General features: G+C 30.0%; 1 protein-coding gene across 1 annotated transcript in view; it reads right to left on the bottom strand.

The window, feature by feature from the left end:
• The window catches only part of Ccn, an 89,846-nt gene extending 64,560 nt beyond the window's left edge, over positions 1-25,286 (bottom strand). Inside the window, exon 1 of the mRNA XM_065504106.1 lies at positions 25,229-25,286. The gene's annotated coding sequence lies outside the window, so the exon portion shown is untranslated. The remainder of the gene's footprint in view (positions 1-25,228) is intronic.
• Positions 25,287-25,513: the final 227 nt, after the last annotated feature.

Genomic DNA, 25,513 nt, shown 5'->3' with positions numbered 1-25,513 from the left:
AACTCATACCTAAACCCCATCTCCCCCTCCCTCTCGACCCAACACACACAAATACTAACAAACAAACAACTAAATTCAAATTGTAGGAAATACTGGCAAAAAAATGAAAGAAAAAGACAACATGACTGCAAAACACAAAAAAATTAAATTAAATAAAACAGCAGTTTGTTAACAGTTTGGTGGCAGTTGCACACTCATACTTGCGAACACTTAAACATTGAATAGATAGTTTAGTTACACAATTTTGTTGCTGTTGTTGTTATTGTATTTGTAAGTGTAGTTGTATGTGTCAGTGTGTGTTTTTAGTTGTAAGGATGTTGCTCATTAAAATTAATGATTTTGCAATACACACTCACTTAAAACCTTGTTTGCCTTTCCTCCTACTATCATTTTCTATTTTATTTAACTACTAGTTTTATTTTGTTTTTATATCCTTCATCATAAGTGGCAAGGGTATATAGGTTTGTCATTCCGTTTGTAATTTCTACATTTTTCATTTCCGACCTTATAAAGTAAATCATTATAAATAGCGGAGTGGATATAGTCATTTCCGTCTTGAAATCGATTTTCCGAAGCCCCCAAATAAATTACATACAACTTAGCTTGCTATTTAAAATCGAGAAAAACTTTTTTCTCAAAAAATTTATTTTTATATTTATCCTAAAGTATACTTTGGTGAAGGGTATCTAAGATTCGTCACCACCGACTTTAGCACTCTAACCTGTTTATTATTATATTTTTGTAAGTTTTTCTTCTTACTATATTGTATTATTATTTAAAATAATGTAATTTTGTGTTGTTTTGTTTGCTCATTTCGTATTTAACAAGGATGGTGTTTATTATATGGATGGCATAGTTATAGTGAGAGAAAAACATGTTACTTATATTCATCATAGACTTTATAATTATGCATCGTTCATTCTACAGTACTTCGCCTAAAACTCTGGCGTGGCTATTCAGATTTTGTTAATTTTTGGCACTCATATACTCCATGGAGCCATTTTCACATTACCATTCTTAAGTTTAATAATTTTTCGATTTGTATGAAGACCAAGAATTCAGCATGAAGATTGTTGTAAAATTTAATAAGAGCTTGCAAAATCATTGGCTACTAAAAATCAGAGCCACACAAGCAATAATTCCAAACTTTTGCAAGGAGCAGGATTCCTCAAAAAGCAGGGAAATTGGTTACCTTTCCTGTATCCTTTGGGAGCAAAAGTGTGAGCTGCTGAAATCTCACCAGATTATCACAGGGAACTTGTACTGAATGCAACTGTTTCGTTGAGAACGAGCATTGGCCGTTTAAAGCCCAGAATATGCGGCCAGAAATGAAACCATAATATTTCAACATGACAATGCTCGACCACATTCTGCATTATCAGAAAATTTGCCTATCAAGCTTTATAGGCCAGACCTTGCCCGATCCAACTACTATTTGTTTCGATCAAAGCAGAACGATTCACTTCAGAACAGAGAATCCGAAATTGTCTTGATTCGTTCTAGACCTCAAAAGATGTGCAGTTCTTTTGTCTTGGACTCCATATGTTGCCAGAAATATGGGAAAAGGTCAATGGCCAATACTTTGAATAAATTTATATTGCAGAAATGTTCTAAAATGAAATCTAAAAATTTTAAAAATCCCTCATTTTTCACTGATAAACCCAATATTAAAAAACTTTAAAAATAAATAGGGTGGAAATTAGTCAAAATTTAATTTGCATTATGAATTCACTTTTGCACAGAGTTTCGAATTGAGTTAATGAAGCTAAACTATTAAAAAAACAAGTAAGAAAGTATGGTCGGTCAAGACCGACCATATAATACCCTACACTAAGTAAAAGAGCAAAAAAAAAAAATTTCTTTTAAAATTTCAATAATTTATATTTTTGAGTGATTTTCGGAAGTGGGCCTTATATGGGGGCTATGACCAATTATGGATCGATCACCATAAAATTAGGTCGTGTGATTTATGTCTATATTAAAGTTAACTATGTTGAATTTTGTGAGTATACCAACATTTTTAAGCGATTTATGCATGTTAAAGTGATTTTCGGAAGCGGGTATATATGGGGGCTATGACTAATTATGGACCGATCGTAACAAAATTTGGTGACATGAATTTTGTGTGTATAAAAATTATTTGGAGCGGAATTTGTGGAGATACATATATAAATTAAACATTTATGACCGATAAAGTCCAATTTCGGGAGGACATTTGTATGGAGGCTAGGTGAAATAATGGACCGATTTCAGCCAGTTTCAATAGGCTTGGTCCTTGAGCTGAAAAAATAATATGTATCAAATTTCATCGAAATATCTTCAAAATTGCGACAGCCAGCCAGCCAGCCAGCCGACCAGTAGGACGGACGGGCGGACATCGCTTAATCGACTCAGAAAGTGATTCTAAGTCGATCGGTATACTTTTTGGGCGTTACAAACATCTGCACAAACGCATAATTACCCCCCCCCCACTACGGTGGTGTAGGTTATAATAAAATAGGACCTTATTATCCTACCTTAAAATTAGTTAGTTTTGATTTGTAGAGACTGACTAATTAAGTCTTTATATTGAATTTCTAATTTCTGAAAGAATTCTTTAATATTTGTTTAACAAGTTTTTTCAAGTGGCTATAATATCCAATATATTTGAATAATAATTTGTGCTCCATTGAACAGCAATTGAACAACACAAAGGAAACTTAATAAAGTATAAATTACTTTAATAAAATTGTTGGTAAAAAGTTAGTTTTTATGAATGACTATTAGGGATGTTAACAACAAATTTTTTCTAATTTAAGGGGGAATCGAATTTTCAAAACTTCTGTTTAATATTTTAGAGCATTTGTTTATCAATATTCAATTCAAAAACCTACACAGAGTAAACAGATTTGTAGTAGTAACCGAATTTGTTGCCAATCGAATGGTTCTGATTTTGATTTTAAAAGGAATAACAAAATTTTGGTTGCTTCAACCGAAAGTCTTACCTATTAACTGATTTTCTGTTGCTAGAACCGAAAACTTTGATATGTGCAACCGAATCATTCGATTAGCAAAAAACTCGGTTGCCACTACGAATCTGTTTTCTCTGTATAATAATTATTACAGTATCTAAATTCTGAACTGTGGACTTTGTCTCATATCCCGAGAAACAATTCAATTACTGCATGAGACATTTCTTGGTTGTATACTCCCTCATTTCGATGAATTGAATTTGACCCTAGATCAAGTGATAAACATATATTTGTTTACTACAATCATATATATGATTGCTACAATCATGAAATCATATACATAATTACAGTGACCATAATATAGTTAAAATGTTGTAAAAATATTGAAATGGGTGTATTTTCTTCCCAGTTATAAATGTGAATTGGATAAATTCAATTTATTGTTTCACTACACCATTTCCAATTGTATTTCAGAAGTTTCTAATTGTATTTCAGAAAATTCCAATTCAATTTCAGAAATTTCCATTTATATTTCCGAAATTTCCATTTATATTTCAGAAATTTCCAATTATATTTCAGAAATTTCCAATTATATTTCAGAAATTTCTAATTATATTTCAGAATTTTCTAATTATATTTCAGAATATTCCAATTATATTTCAGAACTTTCTAATTGTATTTCAGAATTTTCTAATTGTATTTAGAAAATACAAATTGGAAAATTCTGAAATACAATTGGAAATTTCTGAAATACAATTAGAAATTTCTGAAATATAAATGGAAAATTCTGAAATATAATTAGAAAATTCTGAAATATAATTAGAAATTTCTGAAATATAATTGGAAATTTCTGAAATATAAATGGAAATTTCTGAAATATAAATGGAAATTTCTGAAATTGAATTGGAATTTTCTGAAATATAATTAGAAATTTCTGAAATTCAATTGGAAATTTCTGAAATACAATTAGAAACTTCTGAAATACAATTGGAAATGGTGTAGTTGCTTAGGCCAGATCATCAGGAAACCATTTCCCAAAGCCTTAGTATATGCTAAAGATATTATATAAATTAATCTATAGAGCGATTGAGAATTACATACAGTCAATTGTTTATTGTAAAACAAGTAAGAAAGTATAGTCGGTCAAGCCCGACCATATGATACCCTACACCATTCTAATTATGGACCAATCGCAATACAATTAGGCGGCATGACTTCTGCATATATGAAACCTATTTGTGTTGAATTTTATTTGAATACCAACTTTTTTAAGAAATCTACACTCATTAAAATGATTTTCGGAAGTAGGCATTATATGGGAGCTATGACTAATTATTGACCGATCGTTATAAAATTTAGTGACATGACTTTTGTATATATGTATATATAAATTATTTGTGCTGAGTTTTATTAGAATACCAATATTTTTAAGAGATTTATGCTAGTTAAAGTGATTTTCGGTAGTGGGCCTATATGGTAGCTATGTCAAATTATGAACCGATCGTCACAAAATAGACTTCGTCCTTGAGGCATTAAAGAAGCTCGTACCAAATTTTATCGAATTATCTTTGAAATTGCGACCTGTAGTTTGATAAATCGACTCAGAAAGTGATCCTGAGCAGATTGGTATACTTTAAGGTGGGTATGTTACAAACATCAGCACTAACCCAATATACCCTCCCCACTATGGTGGTGTAGGGTATAAATAACAAAGCTTAGGGCACTGCTACACGTTCAATATATATTGTGATATTTGGATCGCGATCCATTGTAATCGATCACGCAAAATTAGGTTAGTCTCCGATTTGCATCGCGATCCATCAATACTGCATGCTACACGTTCAATAAATATCGCGATATTGGATCGCGGTCAATATATATTGAACGTATAGCAGTGCCCTTAGACAAAACACCAACAATAAACAGTGATTTTATCTCTTCTTACTATCCCTACTACAATGTAGCGTAAATGAAAGTAGAACAAAAAACGACAATGAACTCCTGTACTCCTCAAAATTCTCCTTAATTCATATATTAATATATATATACTACAAATATACATATATATATCAACTCTTTTATTTCCTTTATAAAACTACATGTTTACTACACAAAATCTATTTGCCTAAACAGTTTGACATTTAATCAATTATTCAATAACAGGCTTTTACACATTCGTAAATAAATCGATAGAAAATAGAACAAAAGAATTGTTATAACAATTCTAGATAAAATAAAAACACAAAAACTACAAGCATAGACAGACAAACCCTCAATAATCTTATTAGATTTTTAGCTTAAAAAAATCAAATAATATAAATAATTTATGGTAAATATTTAACAAACCATACACTATGAAATACTCAGGTTTAAGTGCAATATTTGTATAGATTTGTTTTGTGTTTTAATATTTCTTGTAAATATATTGTATTGTTTAAATTGAAAGGATGAATATAGTAAATAAATAAGTTTTAAGTAAATTTATTTTAACTATGTATGTATATAAAAAGCCAAAATTAGGTTAAGTATTTTATTTAAATTGTATAATGTTCAAAACTGTCTACCAAAAGCACTTGAAAATGGTTAAAAAATTAGAGATTTTGGTCAGTAGTTGAGCTTCTAATTTAACAATTATGGTGACGTATAATCATTATTAACCATAAATATTAATCATACTCCTAGTAGTTCAAACAATGTACAGTGAGCCTCAAAAGTGAGTATACACTAAAAACTATTTGATTTTTTTAAGATAATAAAAATCCTAAAATTTATCTATAGATTAAAATTTAAAAGTTTCGGTTTGTTGGAGAATGGGCTGAAAAATAGATTCGGTTGTGAAAAAAAAAGATTTAAGTCGGACTATAATGATTTTCGTGACCTTAAAAAATATCTAATAATTTTTGGTGTATACTCATTTTTGAGGCTCACTGTATATATGGGGGATTTAATGGCAAGTGAACAAACTTTTGAAATCGATGTCTTACGATTGGGATTAGCCCTAATTAGCCACAAAGCTTAGCCCTATTGGATAGTAATTAAGACACAATTTTTCAACAATATCGGTCAAGAACTCTCTTGGTTAGAGGGGGTTAAAATTTTATATTTTAAATTTTATTTAAAGTCGCATTTCATGCAGATATCTAAATCGAAATTATAATTATAATTTGCCAGTAATTTTAAATAAATACATATATGCTAAATATAAATATTCTTCCAATATCAATATTTTGTTTAAAAAACCTTTTCATTTTATACATTTTTTAAATATTAACAATAATAACCAGAAAATATCATAACAAAAAAAATGTATATATCCAGGTATTATGTAGCATGTATAATAATTGGCAAAACTGAATAAATGATAACATTGATTGAACTTAAAGCACACAAAAACTGCTAAAATGCTACAAAATTATATAAAAAAATCGATCAATATTTGTAATAGAGCTTATACTTCCTCAATTTTCACCCAAAAAAAAGGTAAATAAATGTTCATATATGAATACATTGTAGAAAATACATGTTAATGTGTGAGAATAGGAAAATAAAAAAACGTGGTTGATTTGAAAAGTTCTTTGAAATTGCAGCAGAATTCTAACTCAACTTTCATTGTAGCTGAAACAGAAGGTTGGCTTGAATTGTCAGTGAAGACAATGAAGATTTCATTTGGTAACATTGTCAGGTCGCATTATAGAATGATCAAAATCTGCGCAATATTTGAATATAATACTTTAGAGCAGAGGGTCTACCCCGGCCATATAATACCCTACACTAAGAAATGAGCAAAAACATTTTTCTTTTAAAATTTCAATAATTTATATTCATGAGTGAATTTCGAAATGGGCCTTATATGGTAGTTATGAACAATTATGGACCGATCACCATGAAATTAGGTCGTTTGATTTATGGCTATATGAAAGTTATTTATTTGAATTTTATGTTTATACAAACATTTTTAAGAGACTTATGCATGTTAAAGTGATTTTCGGATGCGCATCTTATATGGGAGCTATGACTTATTATTGATCGTTCATTATAAAATTAGGTGACACGAATTCCGTATATATAAAATTAAATTTGTAAAGATACCTATATAAATTAAACATTTATGACCGATAAAGTCCAATTTCGGAAGGACATTTGTATGTCGACTAGGTGAAATAATAGTCCGATTTCGATTTCCGATTTCAATAGGCTTGGTCCTTGGGCAAAAAAAATTATATGTACCAAATTTTATTGAAATATCTTCAAAATTGCGACCTGTACTCTGCGTATAAGGTTTACATGGACAGCCAGCCAGACGGACGAACATCGTTTAATCGACTCGGAAAGTGATTCTGAGGCGATGGGTATATAAAAATTTGAACATAGAATATGTGAAATTCGGAAGCGGTAACTTCAGGCCCTTCTATTTTAAAGTAATTCATGCGATCCGTCCATCCACCCTTTAAACAAATTAAGCTTTTTTTATAAACTTTGTTTAAAACTCAACGTCGATTATTTTTGGATTTGTAAAAGAAATAGCTTGGAAACATTTTATAAGATTTATTTATTTATTGTGGTGAAATTATAAAATTTGAGTTTTCTCCTCTTTCAATTAAAGGGCATCAAATAACCCCATAATCACCGAATCGAGAGCGTATACGATCAGGAAATGTCTCATGCAGTAATTTAAAGCCAGTTTAGGCAGAAATAACTCTGCTACTATGTCGCTATATACACTGGTGCATATTCCTATAAACGCACACTACTTTTTTTTAAAAAGATTGTAAAAATTAAACATGAACATATTTAGGAGGATACAAATTTGTTTTTTAAATTAGACTTCACTTAAAATATTGTTTACAAAAAAAAATTCATTTGCACTTTATTTATTTTTTTTTTACTGAATTTTCAAGATTAACAGCCATTTTTAAGGGTATTTTCCTTTAAACGCACTTTAATTTATGGGTAACTGTAGCATTATTAATAATGTGTGGATGATCCTTTGTTATGGATTCTTTCAAAAATACGGTCTGGCATTGATTCCACTTGTTTAATTCTTAATTTCAGCTCTGTCACTGTCATTATGCTTTCATTCTGGGCATTATTTGCATAAACTTTACGGGCCATGTATACCCACAAGTTCTCCATCGGCTTCAAGTTCGGACTACAAGCCGGCCAGTCCAACAGAGGAATGCTATGTTCATTAAACCAAGATTACGATTGCTTAGAAACATGGATTGCAGCATTATCTTGTTGAAATATGCAATCTTCATCAATTTTTTCATACATAAATTAGAGAAGAGCATCTTCCAACAGTTCGTTATAAATCGCACTATTAATTTTTGTCGGAACAAAACATATTTTCGAATTGCCAACTGCAGAAACCATAGCACTGCCACCACCGAAATTACGTTTTGACATCCGAACATCGTTTGATCTCAAATCGTGCCAATAGCACGAGGACCGTCTAAACTAAATTTTTTTTCGTCAGAGAAAATTACTTTTTTCCACTCATCTGTCCATTTCATATATTTTCTTGCGAATTTTAGACGATTTTCTTTATGGTGCTTTTTTAGCATTGGTTTACATTTCGGCTTTTTCCATTTTATGTTTCCATCGTTTCGTAAAATGTGTGCAACGTGTTTGGAAGTCACTGGAAGATTCAATTTATTCTTTATTTGTGTGGAATTCAATTTGTTGCGGGTTGCTTCTTGTTTTATTAGGTTAAGTTGTCTTCTTGTTAGTTTTGTATTTCCCATTGTAGGTTTGCGAACTCCATAATTTTGAACTTTCTTCAAGAAATTTCGCACCACACTTTCCGAACGATCGATTTTACGTCCAAGTTCTCTATTGGAAAATTTAATTCTAATTTTTTCCTGATCGGACAAAAAAGTTCTCTTGGGCATATTTAAAAGTGAAGAAATTTATTGATTCAAATAGAAAAAGTTACAGCAAATTGAGATGTTACTATTAGAAGCGTAACTTTGGTTGGAAAAATACTAAAATTGATAATATTTTATTTTTGGTAACTTTTTTGAAAACAAATTTCACGCTTAAAATAGCAGCAAGAACATTTGATCGCATAATTAAGGCAAACAACAAGAATAAGAAAAAAAACTTGTTTACTTTCAAAAAGTACCGTTAAGTTGTCTCTCATTAAAAAAGTTAAATTTTGCTTTTGGATGAGAACAACAAAGATATAACAAAAATACAAAAAAAAAATTAAGTGCGTTTATAGGAATATGCACCAGTGTAGAGGATTGTTGTTAGCAGAACTTTACTGCAAAAATTCCGCCAAATTCAAATCTTGCATGCATTTTGTGGTCGAAAAGATGTTGCCGCATAACATGGCTGATTTCCACTGAAAATCCATAGACAGTAAATATCTTTTCAATACATTGGACATTTTTCAACACAATTTCCAGAAAAACGACAGCATTAAAGCAATCGTTAATGTTATTCTAATGATCAGGTTATCTTTAAAACTACATAGAGAAAACTGATTCGTAGTAACAACCGAATTTGTTGCCAAACGCTTGATTCTGTCTTAGTGAGCGAATTTTACAATTGGATTTATTTTAAACAATATAGAAAATTTAAATGAAATATTATGTTTTTACATTCTGCCCTCGTATGTAACTAGTTTATGTCATACATTTATATAAAGTACCTTTTTATTATTTGTATGTGTTTGAATGTATGTGTGTAGGTATTAACAAACCCTGCAGTTCTAAAACTCGTAATTTAACATTTTTGAAATAATTAGCTATTTATACAGATCATGACGGCACATATATGTATACCTTACTTTATTTCGAGTTGTAAACCATTTGTACAAAATATTAAAATTAAATTGTGGGTCGATAGCAATGTTTCCTTCTGCCCAATCATCAAATGCGCGAACGAACCCTTTAATGCATATTGTTGCCAATTGTCTACATTCCAGTTCCACTCGATTTTAGACAAAAATAAGCTTGATACTTATTCAGATTATCTTTCAGCAAAATCAAGTGGAGTACGAAAAGTTTCAGCTAAAGAAATTCTTAATCAAACTAAAGCTAAAGGAAATATAATAAATAAAAATCAACTAAATATTTGATACTTTATAGAAAAATAAATGTAAAAATCATGCACTTAAGGGTTAAATCTTGCATGAAAGCAAAACAAGATTCTTACCCCAAATTGTGCGAGTGTGTGCGAGTAAAGAGTAAATGTATTGGGACAACGATTCATAGTTTCTCGAATTGATCGCTCTGATGAACGATTATGAGAACCATAAATTTCACGTAATGATTTTCAAAATAAAATTGAACGATTTGGAAACGTTGCTCTGGTGTGAGTCTATTCATCATAAATTGCCAAACAAAACTAACCTCAAAATCCGAGCATTGAAAAATCAGCTGTCGCAGAAACGAACCTGTCAACTTTAAAGTTCTCCGCCTCTAAAAAAAACACCCTTTTATAACCAGTAATAACTAGAAATTACATTCACGAACTGCAGGGCATATTTTAATTTTTCCTCTCTTTAATGTTGGTTCGATTTTTTGATTTTATATGTGTACGTTTGTATATGATTTTTCTTTATTGTTGTTGCTGTGGTGTCTGTTGACATTAAAATGCCACAAAATGTCAAATGATGGGTGGCAGGGTAGGGTATTGCATGTTTGTTCTAATTCTAGTTATTTATATGTAACTTTTTCATTTATATGCGAAGTGTATAGAGGTATTACCCATCTAATATTACCACAACAACAAATAAAAAAAAAAAACAGGAAAAAAAACTTTGACAAATAATGACATAAATTTGTCATTTATATAGAAATGAAAAAACATTTCCCCAATTTCTATTTTATTTTCTTTTTTGGGTCACTTCGAAACTAGTATTTTTTTGCAACTTTACAACTTAATGCTAATATTTAGTTTTAAAAAGGGAGACTAAACAACAACAGAATAGAAAACAAAAATCTCTAATATCCTCTAAGGATTTGCCAGGATAATATTTGCAAAATAGCACTTTATAGTTACGGTTCACATCCCTTATCATTATGAAAATTATGTCAAATTGTTGTCAGCTAACAGTTCTTTAGGGAGAGAACAGGAAACTAAATGAAAAAAATAAATATAAACCATTTTAGCTTTATAAGAAATATAATTGAATTTAGCACACCTTGTGCTAAATGAAATTAGCTTTAAAAAATATATTTTAAACGAAATAATGTTAAAGTTTTGTAAGGTTTACAAGAAATAACAATTCTAGGAAAATTGTTTGACCCTTTATGTGTTTACATAAGAAAGTTGTGTTAGAGATTTGTATTTATGAATTTTATTAACAAAGTGTTAGGTAAGAAAACTTAATTTTAATACAAGGGTTTAAGCTTTGAGTTTTTCAAGAAACATATAAGTAATAGCTTAAAAACTTGTAGGTTTTCTTAGAAAGGAATTTATACTATTCATTTAAAAATATTTAACAATGTTTCATGATTTAAAAACCCTGAAACATGTGAATAAAAGTTCTCTCTATTCATCAATTGAAAATCGAAGAACAAATTTAATGCACTTCAAACTCATTTGTTTGAAACCATAGCTACATTTCCAATACCATTAGTTTCGAAAAGAGAATTGAAGACTGAATAAAAGTAGAAAAGGCAACAGCTCAAACAACTAAAATCATTAATTTAAAATCGTTTTGTTCAATAAAAAGTATTAAAACAAAACCAATAATAAAACAAGAATGAAAAATATCGAAATATAGAACTATTGTGCGAATAGAAAGGAAGAAGTACATTTGTTAAATAAGAATTTTATCTTATTTGATTTTCAAACAAATGTCCTTTTGTCATTTAACATTGACAAAAGGACAAATGAAATATAAAGGAAGTGAGAGATACAATGACAACTACATACACATACATATGTGTAATCATTACTACAACAAAAAGCAACATAAACAAACATGTGGTTTTTATTGACACAAAAATATATAAAGAAACCTATTTGTATTAAAAAAAGCATAAGTGATTGTGTGTATACTGTCAAGTACATACCCACTAAACATTTTTAAGTGATTTCCTACAAAATTCCTAGCCAAAGTCTGTATAAGTTGCCACATACGTATGTAGCTCAAGTCTAAGGTTGTTAAGAAATCGTTACAGCTTTGTCTGAGCATATTAAGAGAACTTGTCAATCTGAAGTAATTTACAAGATGTCTAGCAAACGACTAACAAAAAATTAGAAAATTATCTAATTTTTAAGACTTTTTTACATTAATATCTCACAAATACTGTAATTTAATTTTTATTTCATGTTTTATAAAATGTTGCAGCAACATGTTTATAAAGAAAAATGTTGCAGCAATATTTTTATAAGGAAAAATGTTGCAGGTACATGTTTACAGTAAAAATAAAATGTTTCAGCAACATGTTTATAAGAAATAATGTTTCAGAAACATGTTTATAAGAAAAAATTTTGCAGCAACATGTTTATAAGAAAAAATGTTGCAGCAACATGTTTATAAGAAATAAGGTTTCAGAAATATGTTTATAAGGAAAAATGTTGCAGCAACATATTTATAAGAAAAAATGTTAATGCATCATGTTTATATTAAAAATGTTGCAGCAACATATTTACAGTAAAAATTAAAAGTTGCAGCAACATGTTTATAAGAAAAAATGTTGCAGAAACATATTTATAAGAAAAAATGTGTCAGAAAAATGTTTATAAGGAAAAATGTTGCAGAAACATGTTTATAAGGAAAAATGTTGTAGCAACATATTTATAAGAAATAATGTTAATGCAACATGTTTGTAGTAAAAATTTGACAAAACCATGTTTATAAGGAAAAATGAGGCCGGAAAATGTTAAAAAAAAAAATGTTATAGCAACATATTTTTTGTAATAATTTTTAAGCAACATGTTTATAAGGAAAATTTTGCTAGAATATGTGTATTTGAAGAATGTTATGTTTATAATATAGCATTGTAGAACATGGGTAAAAACTTTTGCAATTTATAGAAAAAAATTATATGAATAGAAAATACAGTCGTAGGCGCTGCACATTGGGCCAAAATCAAAATGTTGCCCTACAAATAAAAATGGGCCCTACAAGTGATCCAGGGGCGGCGCTATGGGGACTCAAAGTAGGTACATTTTTAAACACGTGTTATTTTATTGTTTTGCATCCGATTTCAAAGATTTTTATATTTTTCAGTCCTTCAAAAATATTGCACTTCATGTTTTAGTATAAAATGTGACTAAATATTAAGAAAATTTATACATCAAAATAAATAATATGAAATAGAGCTGAGTTTTATAGTGGCATATTTTAGAATCTAAATAAAATATTGACTTGAAATTTACAGTTTACTTAGCTAAACAAAAAAGTATAGTTCGGAATAAATGTGGATCAACTTGATACTAATATTTGCAATTCTATTAAAATTTAGTTTTAGAAACTCAATAAATATGTAATATCTAATAAAATCGTTATTTATTAACAAAACTCAATGAAATTTTCATTGTTTTTTAAATTTGTCATTCTAAATAACAATGTAAAAAAACTAGTCAAAAGCTCAAAGGGAATCTCGCAATTCCTAAAAACTGGAGCGAAAATCTTAGAAATAATATTTTTTCCAATTTTGCCCATAGGGTCCACATTTCCTTCGAGGGTGGGAAAATACTTTAGGGATTAATAGGGAACACATCAAGATTTCCAAAGCTGATTTCCGTTTTCTGATCCCAGCTTTGAGATTTTAGAACATGTGGACAAAATTTGTAATTTTTATAAAAAATAGGTCAAATTCTAGACGACATATTCGAAAAAGGGTATATATATTCGTGAGAAGGGCATATATAAGTTTGTCATTCCGTTTGTAATTTCCACAATATAATTTTCCGACCCTATAAAGTACATATACATATCCTTATAGATAGCGGAGTTGATTAAACCATGCCCGTCTGTCTGTCTGTTGAAATCTACTTTCCGAAGCCCCCAAATAACTTACTTATTCGATGTAGACAATATGAATATCTAATGATAGATATTTGAAAGACCTTTGCAACGCGCATATAAGACCAGAGTAAGTTGGACCTACAATGGGTCAAAATCGGAAAAAATATTTTTTAACCCGAATTTTTTTTTCACCAAAAGTGAAATATTAAAAAAAAATTAAAAAAACCAAAAAAAAAATAAACTTTAAAAAAACAATTCGAAAAAAATAAATTTCCAAAAAATTAAAAAAACAACTTTGAAAAAAAAATTTTTGTTTACCTAAATATATTTAAAATTTGTATTTTGAAGTATAATTTGGTGAATGGTATATAAGAATATAGCTCTCTTACATGTTTATACCAAAATCTTCTCCGTAGATGTAACTTACAGAAAAACAGAAAATTGTTATATAGTCTTAAAGAAAGTTTTTTTTGAATAAAGCAAGTATGATGAAAAGAGACAGATATATATATTAATGCTGCAAAAGCTCTGAAAATATTTAACCTAATTGTGCGTAACAAAAATTCAAGATTTTTGCTCCAGGTCAAATAAAATTGTATAGATATTTTTTTTCCAATTTTTTTTTTTAATTAAAGAAAAGTCATACAATATCAAATATATCAATCACTCACATTAAGAAAGAGTTAAATTTTAATTTCAAAATGGGTCAAATTTGACCCGAAGACCTTATAAAGGTTAAAGGAAATAAATCACCATTTTTAAATGGTAAAAACGTAACAATATATTTGAAGGTTTTGAGTATTTTTCGAAATATAAGGACATTTTTAGCTGATGATATAATAATTTTAATAGTTAATTTCCTCATACAAATGTTCCTTATCAGACTTATGTTAAAAAATATACTCTGGGTTGTCATATTAATAAGAAAATCATACATATGTATGTAAGTATGTTTGTATTTAAGTGCATGTGTAGGAGTAGATATTTGAGTTTGTAACAGAGTTTTTTTATTTAAATCTACCTCCTCTATTTACATACAAATGTATCTTTTACGTTATACAATGAGAGTAGATTTTCTTTTCTGCTTTTCATTTCATTTGATTGCTTAGCCAGATTTCCATTTTTTTAAAGATAGAAATAAAAATGAAAACTCAAATAATATTATTTTTCTTATTGCCAAAGCAACAGTTGCTAAAATGACGTTTCTAATAGAACATTTTGGGGCTTAAAAACACATGTATACAAGATTTTATCTTAATTTTTTACAAAAAAAAAACTTAGCAAATATTATAAAACAAATAATTGTATGAGCATCAAGATCAAAAACGTATTTTACAAAACTCAATTATTTTCAATTTATTTATCAGGAAATCTTGTAATCAAATAGCAGTACAAATGAATTAAGGTAAACAAATTTGAAAGTCATTTAAAAAATATTTTAATTAGAAGAAGGGAAACAAATATAATAAAAGAGAAATTGTGTTGGGTTATTTATATGAAAACGAATTTTAAAGCTTCTGGGTCCTTTATGATTCGTTTGGTCATGTACAGTGATCTGAATTTTTGGCAGAACAAAACTATACAGCAATAGGAACAATTATACTACGCAGCACCAAAAATATATAGCAAATCTGTTTTAATGCAGTCAATAAAATTTGTGAGGCATTGGTTGTTGGTTGAACACTACTTTATAAATTTAAAATTTTGAAAATTTTTGTTAACATGTATGCTTTGGAAATTTGATTCAAACGTTTTTTTTTTGGAAAAATTAAAAATTTTGGTTATTATGTTTTGAAAATTTAATTGAGTCGGTTGTGTCAAGTTTGAAAATTTTGTTTTTCTTCTTTTGATTGTGTTCAACTACATTTTTTTTTTTAAATACGTAAATTGGAATCGACAATACAATTGAACGAAAATTAATTTGTTTGTCCATTGGATTTTTGCTGAAGAGATTAGCATCTTCTGGTAAGAGAATTTAGAGTCAAAATGGCTATTTGTTTGGTTATTGAGCAACTTTTCCTTTCTTTTGTTGTTTAAAGGCCTCTACATTGATCTTTGTTTTGAGATTCCTGTGTACCATTTGGAAACAGAGACAGCTAAATTTCGATTTTTGGAAGAAGATTCCCAAATTTTAGGGAAGGGAATTGAAAATTTGTATTTTTACCAATAGCTGGACCTTGGCAAGAACGAAAATTAAATATCCTTCAAATATTCGAATCTTCACAGCATATACATACAACCGGACTTACAAATACTAAATACAACTATTAACGGATCAAGATTCGCAGTTATTGTAACTGTGGAATCCTTGAATCCTTTCTATTATTGCAATTCTCCCTGAAACTGACAATTTTAATCATTTCCAAACTACTTTTGGAAGTCATAATCTGATTTTTCAATACATCTACTAATCCTGGGATAGGAAATATCTAATTTAGTACTTATTCTAATTTTTAACTTAAATTTTAACTTACAATTTACTATTAAACTCATAATTTATTTGCATACATAATCTTTTAAAATCAAATTTTTCTTCAGTTTCTTTCCTAATATAAGTTTTTTTTTTATATATTTTAATTCAATATTAGAATCTAATTCATTTATCAATCTACGTCATAATATATAAAAACATTAACAGAATAACATCACAAACAAAAACATATACTCTAACATTCATTCAAATACTTTTACATTCGACCTAAAACAATTGAGTGAAAATTTATGTATATACATTTAAAATAACAAACTTCGAAAGAAAATAGCTCAAGTTCCATCGACATCAGGCCTGAAGTCTACGTGGGAAAATATGTGGTGAGTTAAACGTCATTTTTTTTTATTTTGTTTATAAAATTTATTTTCACTCAAAAGTAACATTTACAAATTTAAAAAAATTCAAATATCTATACACAAATAAAAAGTTTGACAATTTTTGAAATTAACATTTTTTATGTTGTCAATAATTTCAACACATAATTAAAAATGTTAATAACATAAACATAAATATATTACATATAATTCTATTAACATAATAAAAATAAACAAATATGGAATAAAATGTTAACAACATAAACAAAAATATATCAATAACTGTTATACTAAATGTTAATACCATAAATTTCAATTTTAATACAATAGAAAGAAATTTTATTTGTTGTTTTTTTTTGTAAATTTTATTTGGTTATGTTGTTAACATGGTATAAGAATTTAGATTCTAACATTATTATTTTGAATTTACACGTTGTTTGTCAGTTTATTCTTCATTAATTTTCATATGTTTAAATTTGTTAATTTAAAATCTTTTATAGTTAAAATAACAATTTTTTTTGTCTAAATGTTTTTTTATTTATAAATAATAAATTAATATTTGTTAATAACAATATGATTTGTTAGAATTTTAATTGTTTTTAATTTCATGAAAGGTTAAGGTCATTTGGTAGGTAGGTCAATTTTGGGCTATCTAAGGATTATATAGTACGATAGTATGGTTAGGGTGGGTATTGAATATCGAAGGGGAAACAACACCTATCCCTCTTCAACCTGGCTTCTCTCAAATTATTTTTTTTTTTTTAGTTTTTTTCTTTATCTCTCTATCGCTCTATTTCTATCCCATTTTCGCTTTTCATAGTCGATTTCGAATAAAGCTACCTAATTTTTGAATTGTGTAGTGTACCGTAAACTGACATGATAGGGGAAAGAACCACCCCATTTTCCACGAGCTCGGCCGGTATATATAGGTAGCAGCCCCTTGAATGTTAGGCCCTTGCGGCTAGGTTCGTTACATAAATTTAAATGGCGCCCAACGTGGGGCATCAGCATATGTCGTTTAACATTTTTATGTTATATAAATTTATTTCTCATTATTACATCTGTTATGTTGATGCTTTCATAAATTAAAATCTTTTATTTTCACTTTTTCGACTTTCACTTTTAAACCCTCTTTTTCGCTTTTCATGTCCTTTTGAAAATTCTGGATTTTAAAATTTTTTTTGTTGAAAATGTTTGACCGAATTTTTATAAGGGACGTTTTTTTTTTATTTTGTATTCTTTTGTTCTTATGTTAGAGTTGTTTGAGATTTCTTAATTCTGATAATCTATATTTGGAATTTTACTTGCGAAGTCTAACATAGTTACCAGTTTTTGTTTAATTTCGTCTTTAGTTGCAGGATTTAACATAGGTTTGAGTTGTGATGAGATTTTTGCTTTTGGTTCATACTAATTGCCTACTCTCGCACTAACCTAATTGTTTTTCTTTCAATTTATTTTAATTTCGGTATCAAAAGTTAGGATTTATATTTTAAACTGTCATGGTTTAATGTATACTTAATTTTAATACTACTTTTTTTTCGTTTTTTTTTTTTTTTTTGATCTTTTGTAGTGATGCTTGGTGATATTATGATGTTTATTAGTTTTATTATTATTTTATTAGTTGACTACCTACTATTTTTCCTTAACTGAGTAGTGAAATTATAGAGTTTTGTTGATTGTTTTATTGAGTATTATCTTTAAATCACGATGCCGATTACGAGGAGTATGGATAATTTAAATAACGTAAATGAGCCTATTAATTGTAGTTTTTCAATTCCCATGGATGGACCAAGCACTTCTCAAGCTGCGGTTCAGGGGGGACAACCTAGAACGAATGTTAATCGGAGTGCTAATGATAACAATGTTAATCAGGAGCAAGTAATGCAATTGGTATCCAATTCAATGGTTACATTTCGTGGCGAGATTACCGAATTTATTAGGAATGAATTTAGGACTTTAGTATATGATATGAATTTAGGTGGCAATGTGGATTCTCGGAATTCACGGCCTCGTAATGACACTAACTTTTCCAATTCTTCTCCAAGGACTAATAATGGTCAGGAACCTTTTGTGGGCGAAAAAGTTTCCAACATTATTCGTAATTGGAGAGTAAAATTTTCCGGATGTGACGACCAAATGACTGTTGACGACTTTATCTATAAAATCAATGTACTGACGACTAATAGTTTAAACGGTGACTTTGAACTCTTAAGCAAACATGCACACGGTCTATTTGACGGCAAGGCCTTGGACTGGTATTGGCGTTATCACCGCCAGGACAGTGATCTAGATTGGTTTTCATTGACAAATGCCTTGCGCGAACAGTACAAAGGTGACTACAATGACTTTGATGTTATGGAGGACATACATAGACGGAAACAACGTACTGGTGAGTCCTTTGATGACTTTTATGACACCATCTCGGCTATGACGGACCGATTAAAGGTACCAATTACGGACTCTAATTTATGTGCCATTCTTGTTCGTAACATCAGAAATGAGATAAGACACGAATTGATCCATATGGACATAACAAATGTGGCCCATCTTCGGCGTGAGGTCAAACGACACGAAAAATTTATGAAAGACGTTCGCGGACATGAATCTAAGAGACCAGTGAAGGGACATGTATCTGAAATTGACTTTTCGAATACAGAAACGAATGATTTAGAAACTCCTGTTTCAGACATTTGTGCAGTTCGTACTGAGAATAAGTGCTGGAACTGCGATAAGACTGGTCACAATTATTACGACTGTTTGGACGTTCGACGGGTATTTTGCTACGGATGTGGAGCAAAAGATACCTATAGACCTTCTTGTCCCAAATGTGGTGTTAAGCCACAGGGAAACGGCCAGAAGGATGTCCGTCGGAACTAAAGCGGACATCCGGATATGATAAAATGGACAAATATAATACTAATTCGGATATGACTACAATGATACCTGACAATAATAAACTTAAACATCCACTAATGAGACCCTACCATGAGAGATTATTAGCATATAATAAGGCTCGTGAACGAATATTTGCGGATTTCAATGGGAAGTCAAGACCGAAACGTTCAACGCGCATACACGATTTTTATCGCAAATTGAAATCATTACGTTCCGTTATTATATCACCCATTATTTCACCAGATGATGACACTCGACCATTTGTGAATCTGAGAATAGGTGAGAATAGATATTTGGCATTATTGGACAGTGGAGCCAGTAAGAGTGTAATTGGCGGGGCTTTATCGTCTGAGGTACTGACAATGGAACATTACAGAAAATGCAAGGGAAACGTAAAGACTGCAGACGGTCAACGACAAAACATTTTAGGGACCATAACCTTGACAGTGACGTTTCAGAAACTGACGAAACAGATAGAATTTTTAATAGTTCCAACTATCCAACAGGATATTATATGTGGCTACGATTTTTGGACTGAATTTGGTCTGAAAATTTTAGTTCCAGAAATCGGTGCGATGGAATTTGACGAATCTGATCCTGACAAATTAGTTTTAACACCTTTACAAAGACATCAGTTAAACAATGTGATTGCCTCTTTTCCTAATTCGGATACTGACGGTTTAGGGTGTACATCTCTCATTGAACACCAAATAGATACGGGTTTGGCAAAACCAATAAAACAGAGATATTACCCTATATCTCCTGCGATAGAGAAGAAACTCTGTTCAGAATTGGACAGAATGCTTTCCCTTGGTGTCATTGAGGAAGCACCTAGCTCTCCCTGGTCTTCTCCGACGGTTGTGGTTATAAAACCAGACAAGGTGAGGATGTGTGTCGACAGTAGAAAACTAAATTCTGTGACTGTAAAGGACGCTTACCCCATACCAAACATTGACGGACTGTTGTCGAGACTTCCTTCAGTTTATTGCATTTCAAAAATAGATTTGAAAGATGCCTTTTGGCAAATTAAACTGGAGGAGAGCTCAAAACCAAAGACAGCTTTCACAGTCCCTAATCGGCCATTGTACCAGTTTACAAGAATGCCGTTTGGACTGTGTAATGCACCGCAAACGTTGTGCAGGCTTATGGACGTAGTAATTCCGTATAAATTGAAGGCACATGTCTTTGTGTACTTAGACGACCTCTTAATAGTTTCGACCAACTTCGACGAACATTTGACACACCTGATGGAGGTGGCAACACAATTGAGGAAGGCAGGTTTGACAATCAACATCAAAAAGAGTAGTTTTGCCCTTAATAAGGTGAAATATCTTGGATATGTTGTAGGGAACGGGACTTTACAAGTGGACGACGATAAGGTTAGGGCAATACAGGATTTTCCAGTACCACAATCAATTCGACATTTACGGCGATTTTTGGGAATGACAGGGTGGTACCGTCGTTTTATACAGGACTATTCTACGTTAACTTTTCCACTGACGGAATTATTGTCCAAAAAGAAGACTTTCAAGTGGACTGATGAAGCTCAAGTGGCTTTTAATCAATTAAAAACTAGACTGACGTCTGCGCCACTACTTGTGCATCCTAATTATGATAGGCCTTTTATATTACAATGTGATGCAAGCACATATGGCATAGGTGCAGTATTGGCGCAGAAGGACGACGATGATACGGAACGACCCATTGCATACATGTCACAGAAACTTAACAAGGCACAGCGCAATTACACGATCACTGAACTTGAGTGCCTGGCTGTGGTTATGGCAATTAGGAAATTTAGGCCATATATAGAAGGTCAAGAGTTTACTGTGGTCACCGACCACGCGAGCCTTAAATGGCTTATGTGCCAAAGGGACCTGTCTGGTAGGCTGGCGAGGTGGTCCTTAAAGCTTCAGGGGTTTAATTTTTCTATTCAACACCGTAGCGGAAGGGACAATATTGTTCCAGATACCTTGTCGCGTGCGCACGAGGGTGAAAATTTTGTTGATGCTCTTGAAATTAATAACTTACCTTCTATTGATTTAGAGTCAGCTTCTTTTGATAGTGATGAATACAATAGATTACGCGAAGATTTTTCTGATTCTGAGTTTCCTGACTACAAGGTAGTAGATAAATATATTTATAAAAGGGTAAATTTTTCGTCAGGTGAGTTGGATGAATCCGACTCATGGAAACTTTTTGTGCCTAGAGAATTGCGAAATGATGTTATTTATTCTGCTCATGATGCACCCAATTCTGCGCATGGCGGTATTGCCAAGACTTTGGAACGGATTAGACGACATTTCTTTTGGCCAGGACTTGCAACGGATGTAAAAACATATATTTTAAATTGCGAATTATGCAAGACCTCTAAGACTCCGACTTCAACATTGAGACCACCATTGGGTAAGATGGTTACGACTGAAAGACCCTTTCAACGGTTATACATTGATTTAATTGGACCCTTACCCAGAACTAAATCCGGAAATATTGGTATTTTAATAATTTTGGACCATTTCTCTAAATTTACGTTTTTGAAACCACTGAAGAAATTTATTTCAAAACACATTATTGACTATTTACGTAATGAAATTTTTAGTTGTTATGGTGTACCAGAAACCATTGTCTCTGACAATGGTTCTCAATTCAAAAGTAAGGAGTTTGAAGCATTTTTGAATAAGAATGGCATTGAGCATGTTTTGACTGCTGTATATAGTCCCCAATCTAATGCTAGCGAACGGGTGAACCGTTCAATTAATGAAGCATTGAGGAGCTACGTTAGGGATGACCAGAGAGAGTGGGATCTCTATATACCCAGTATCAACTGCTCATTAAGAAACAGTGTACATCAAACCATCGGCAACACACCATACCAAATAGTTTTCGGACAGAATATGTTGACTCATGGAAAGGATTACGAAATTTTACGTAAATTGGAGATTTTAGCAGACACTGACGCTTGCCTAGAAAGACAAGACCAATTTTCTTTGATTCGAGATAAAATTAAGAATTATATGCGTAAGGCATATGACAAGAACGCTAGGATATACAATCTAAGATCTCGAACAAAGAACTTTACTGCCGGACAGGATGTGTACAGGCGGACTTTTAACCAAAGTTCAAAGGCGGAATATTTTAATTCAAAGCTTGCTCCGGTGGGAATGAAAGCGAAAGTACTGCGCAGAATTGGACACGTATATTATGAGCTACAGGATATTGACTCGGGAAACAAGGGAACATATCACGCAAAGGATATTTGGTGTTAAACATTTTTTTTTATCTGATGGTGAATATTTTTAAATTTTTTTTTTTCTGCCTTTTTCAGATTCAGTTTGTGGGAGTATAACTCACAAACTTTATCTGTTTTGTGAGGCATTGGTTGTTGGTTGAACACTACTTTATAAATTTAAAATTTTGAAAATTTTTGTTAACATGTATGCTTTGGAAATTTGATTCAAACGTTTTTTTTTTGGAAAAATTAAAAATTTTGGTTATTATGTTTTGAAAATTTAATTGAGTCGGTTGTGTCAAGTTTGAAAATTTTGTTTTTCTTCTTTTGATTGTGTTCAACTACATTTTTTTTTTTAAATACGTAAATTGGAATCGACAATACAATTGAACGAAAATTAATTTGTTTGTCCATTGGATTTTTGCTGAAGAGATTAGCATCTTCTGGTAAGAGAATTTAGAGTCAAAATGGCTATTTGTTTGGTTATTGAGCAACTTTTCCTTTCTTTTGTTGTTTAAAGGCCTCTACATTGATCTTTGTTTTGAGATTCCTGTGTACCATTTGGAAACAGAGACAGCTAAATTTCGATTTTTGGAAGAAGATTCCCAAATTTTAGGGAAGGGAATTGAAAATTTGTATTTTTACCAATAGCTGGACCTTGGCAAGAACGAAAATTAAATATCCTTCAAATATTCGAATCTTCACAGCATATACATACAACCGGACTTACAAATACTAAATACAACTATTAACGGATCAAGATTCGCAGTTATTGTAACTGTGGAATCCTTGAATCCTTTCTATTATTGCAATTCTCCCTGAAACTGACAATTTTAATCATTTCCAAACTACTTTTGGAAGTCATAATCTGATTTTTCAATACATCTACTAATCCTGGGATAGGAAATATCTAATTTAGTACTTATTCTAATTTTTAACTTAAATTTTAACTTACAATTTACTATTAAACTCATAATTTATTTGCATACATAATCTTTTAAAATCAAATTTTTCTTCAGTTTCTTTCCTAATATAAGTTTTTTTTTTATATATTTTAATTCAATATTAGAATCTAATTCATTTATCAATCTACGTCATAATATATAAAAACATTAACAGAATAACATCACAAACAAAAACATATACTCTAACATTCATTCAAATACTTTTACATTCGACCTAAAACAATTGAGTGAAAATTTATGTATATACATTTAAAATAACAAACTTCGAAAGAAAATAGCTCAAGTTCCATCGACATCAGGCCTGAAGTCTACGTGGGAAAATATGTGGTGAGTTAAACGTCATTTTTTTTTATTTTGTTTATAAAATTTATTTTCACTCAAAAGTAACATTTACAAATTTAAAAAAATTCAAATATCTATACACAAATAAAAAGTTTGACAATTTTTGAAATTAACATTTTTTATGTTGTCAATAATTTCAACACATAATTAAAAATGTTAATAACATAAACATAAATATATTACATATAATTCTATTAACATAATAAAAATAAACAAATATGGAATAAAATGTTAACAACATAAACAAAAATATATCAATAACTGTTATACTAAATGTTAATACCATAAATTTCAATTTTAATACAATAGAAAGAAATTTTATTTGTTGTTTTTTTTTGTAAATTTTATTTGGTTATGTTGTTAACATGGTATAAGAATTTAGATTCTAACATTATTATTTTGAATTTACACGTTGTTTGTCAGTTTATTCTTCATTAATTTTCATATGTTTAAATTTGTTAATTTAAAATCTTTTATAGTTAAAATAACAATTTTTTTTGTCTAAATGTTTTTTTATTTATAAATAATAAATTAATATTTGTTAATAACAATATGATTTGTTAGAATTTTAATTGTTTTTAATTTCATGAAAGGTTAAGGTCATTTGGTAGGTAGGTCAATTTTGGGCTATCTAAGGATTATATAGTACGATAGTATGGTTAGGGTGGGTATTGAATATCGAAGGGGAAACAACACCTATCCCTCTTCAACCTGGCTTCTCTCAAATTATTTTTTTTTTTTTAGTTTTTTTCTTTATCTCTCTATCGCTCTATTTCTATCCCATTTTCGCTTTTCATAGTCGATTTCGAATAAAGCTACCTAATTTTTGAATTGTGTAGTGTACCGTAAACTGACATGATAGGGGAAAGAACCACCCCATTTTCCACGAGCTCGGCCGGTATATATAGGTAGCAGCCCCTTGAATGTTAGGCCCTTGCGGCTAGGTTCGTTACAAATTCAGAAAAAACTTTTATTTTTTCTCGATTACTTCCTTTAAAACTTGTTTTTATTAGCAAATATAGGGAAATAATGATATTCTTAAAGTTACATTTAAAAAAAGTCTTTTATTTAGTTCAGAATTTGATAAAATTTACAATAATTTACTTACGTGGTGTTAATTTGTTGTTAAATTCTATACGTTGCATGAGTAATTTAAAGCACAATCTAGAAAGACATGAACAGAAATATTTATTTAGTATAAAAACAAATAAATAAAGTTTATTAAATTTATGTTTTCAATATAAAACAAATAGATTTATAAAAAGGTTTCTTCAACAAAACTCCAGCCCTAATTCATTCATTTATCAAATTCCTGGTAATCTCCTTCAACTTTTTTTTTCTTTGTATTCTATTTTTTTGTTGCTTTAATTTAATTGTTTTGTTTAAACTCTTA

This window comes from Calliphora vicina, chromosome 3 (genome assembly GCF_958450345.1).
Source record: "Calliphora vicina chromosome 3, idCalVici1.1, whole genome shotgun sequence".
Classification (NCBI taxonomy): Eukaryota; Metazoa; Arthropoda; class Insecta; order Diptera; family Calliphoridae; genus Calliphora; species Calliphora vicina.
The sequence above is the reverse complement of the archived record's forward strand: the minus strand, read 5'-3'. Positions and strand labels throughout refer to the sequence as shown.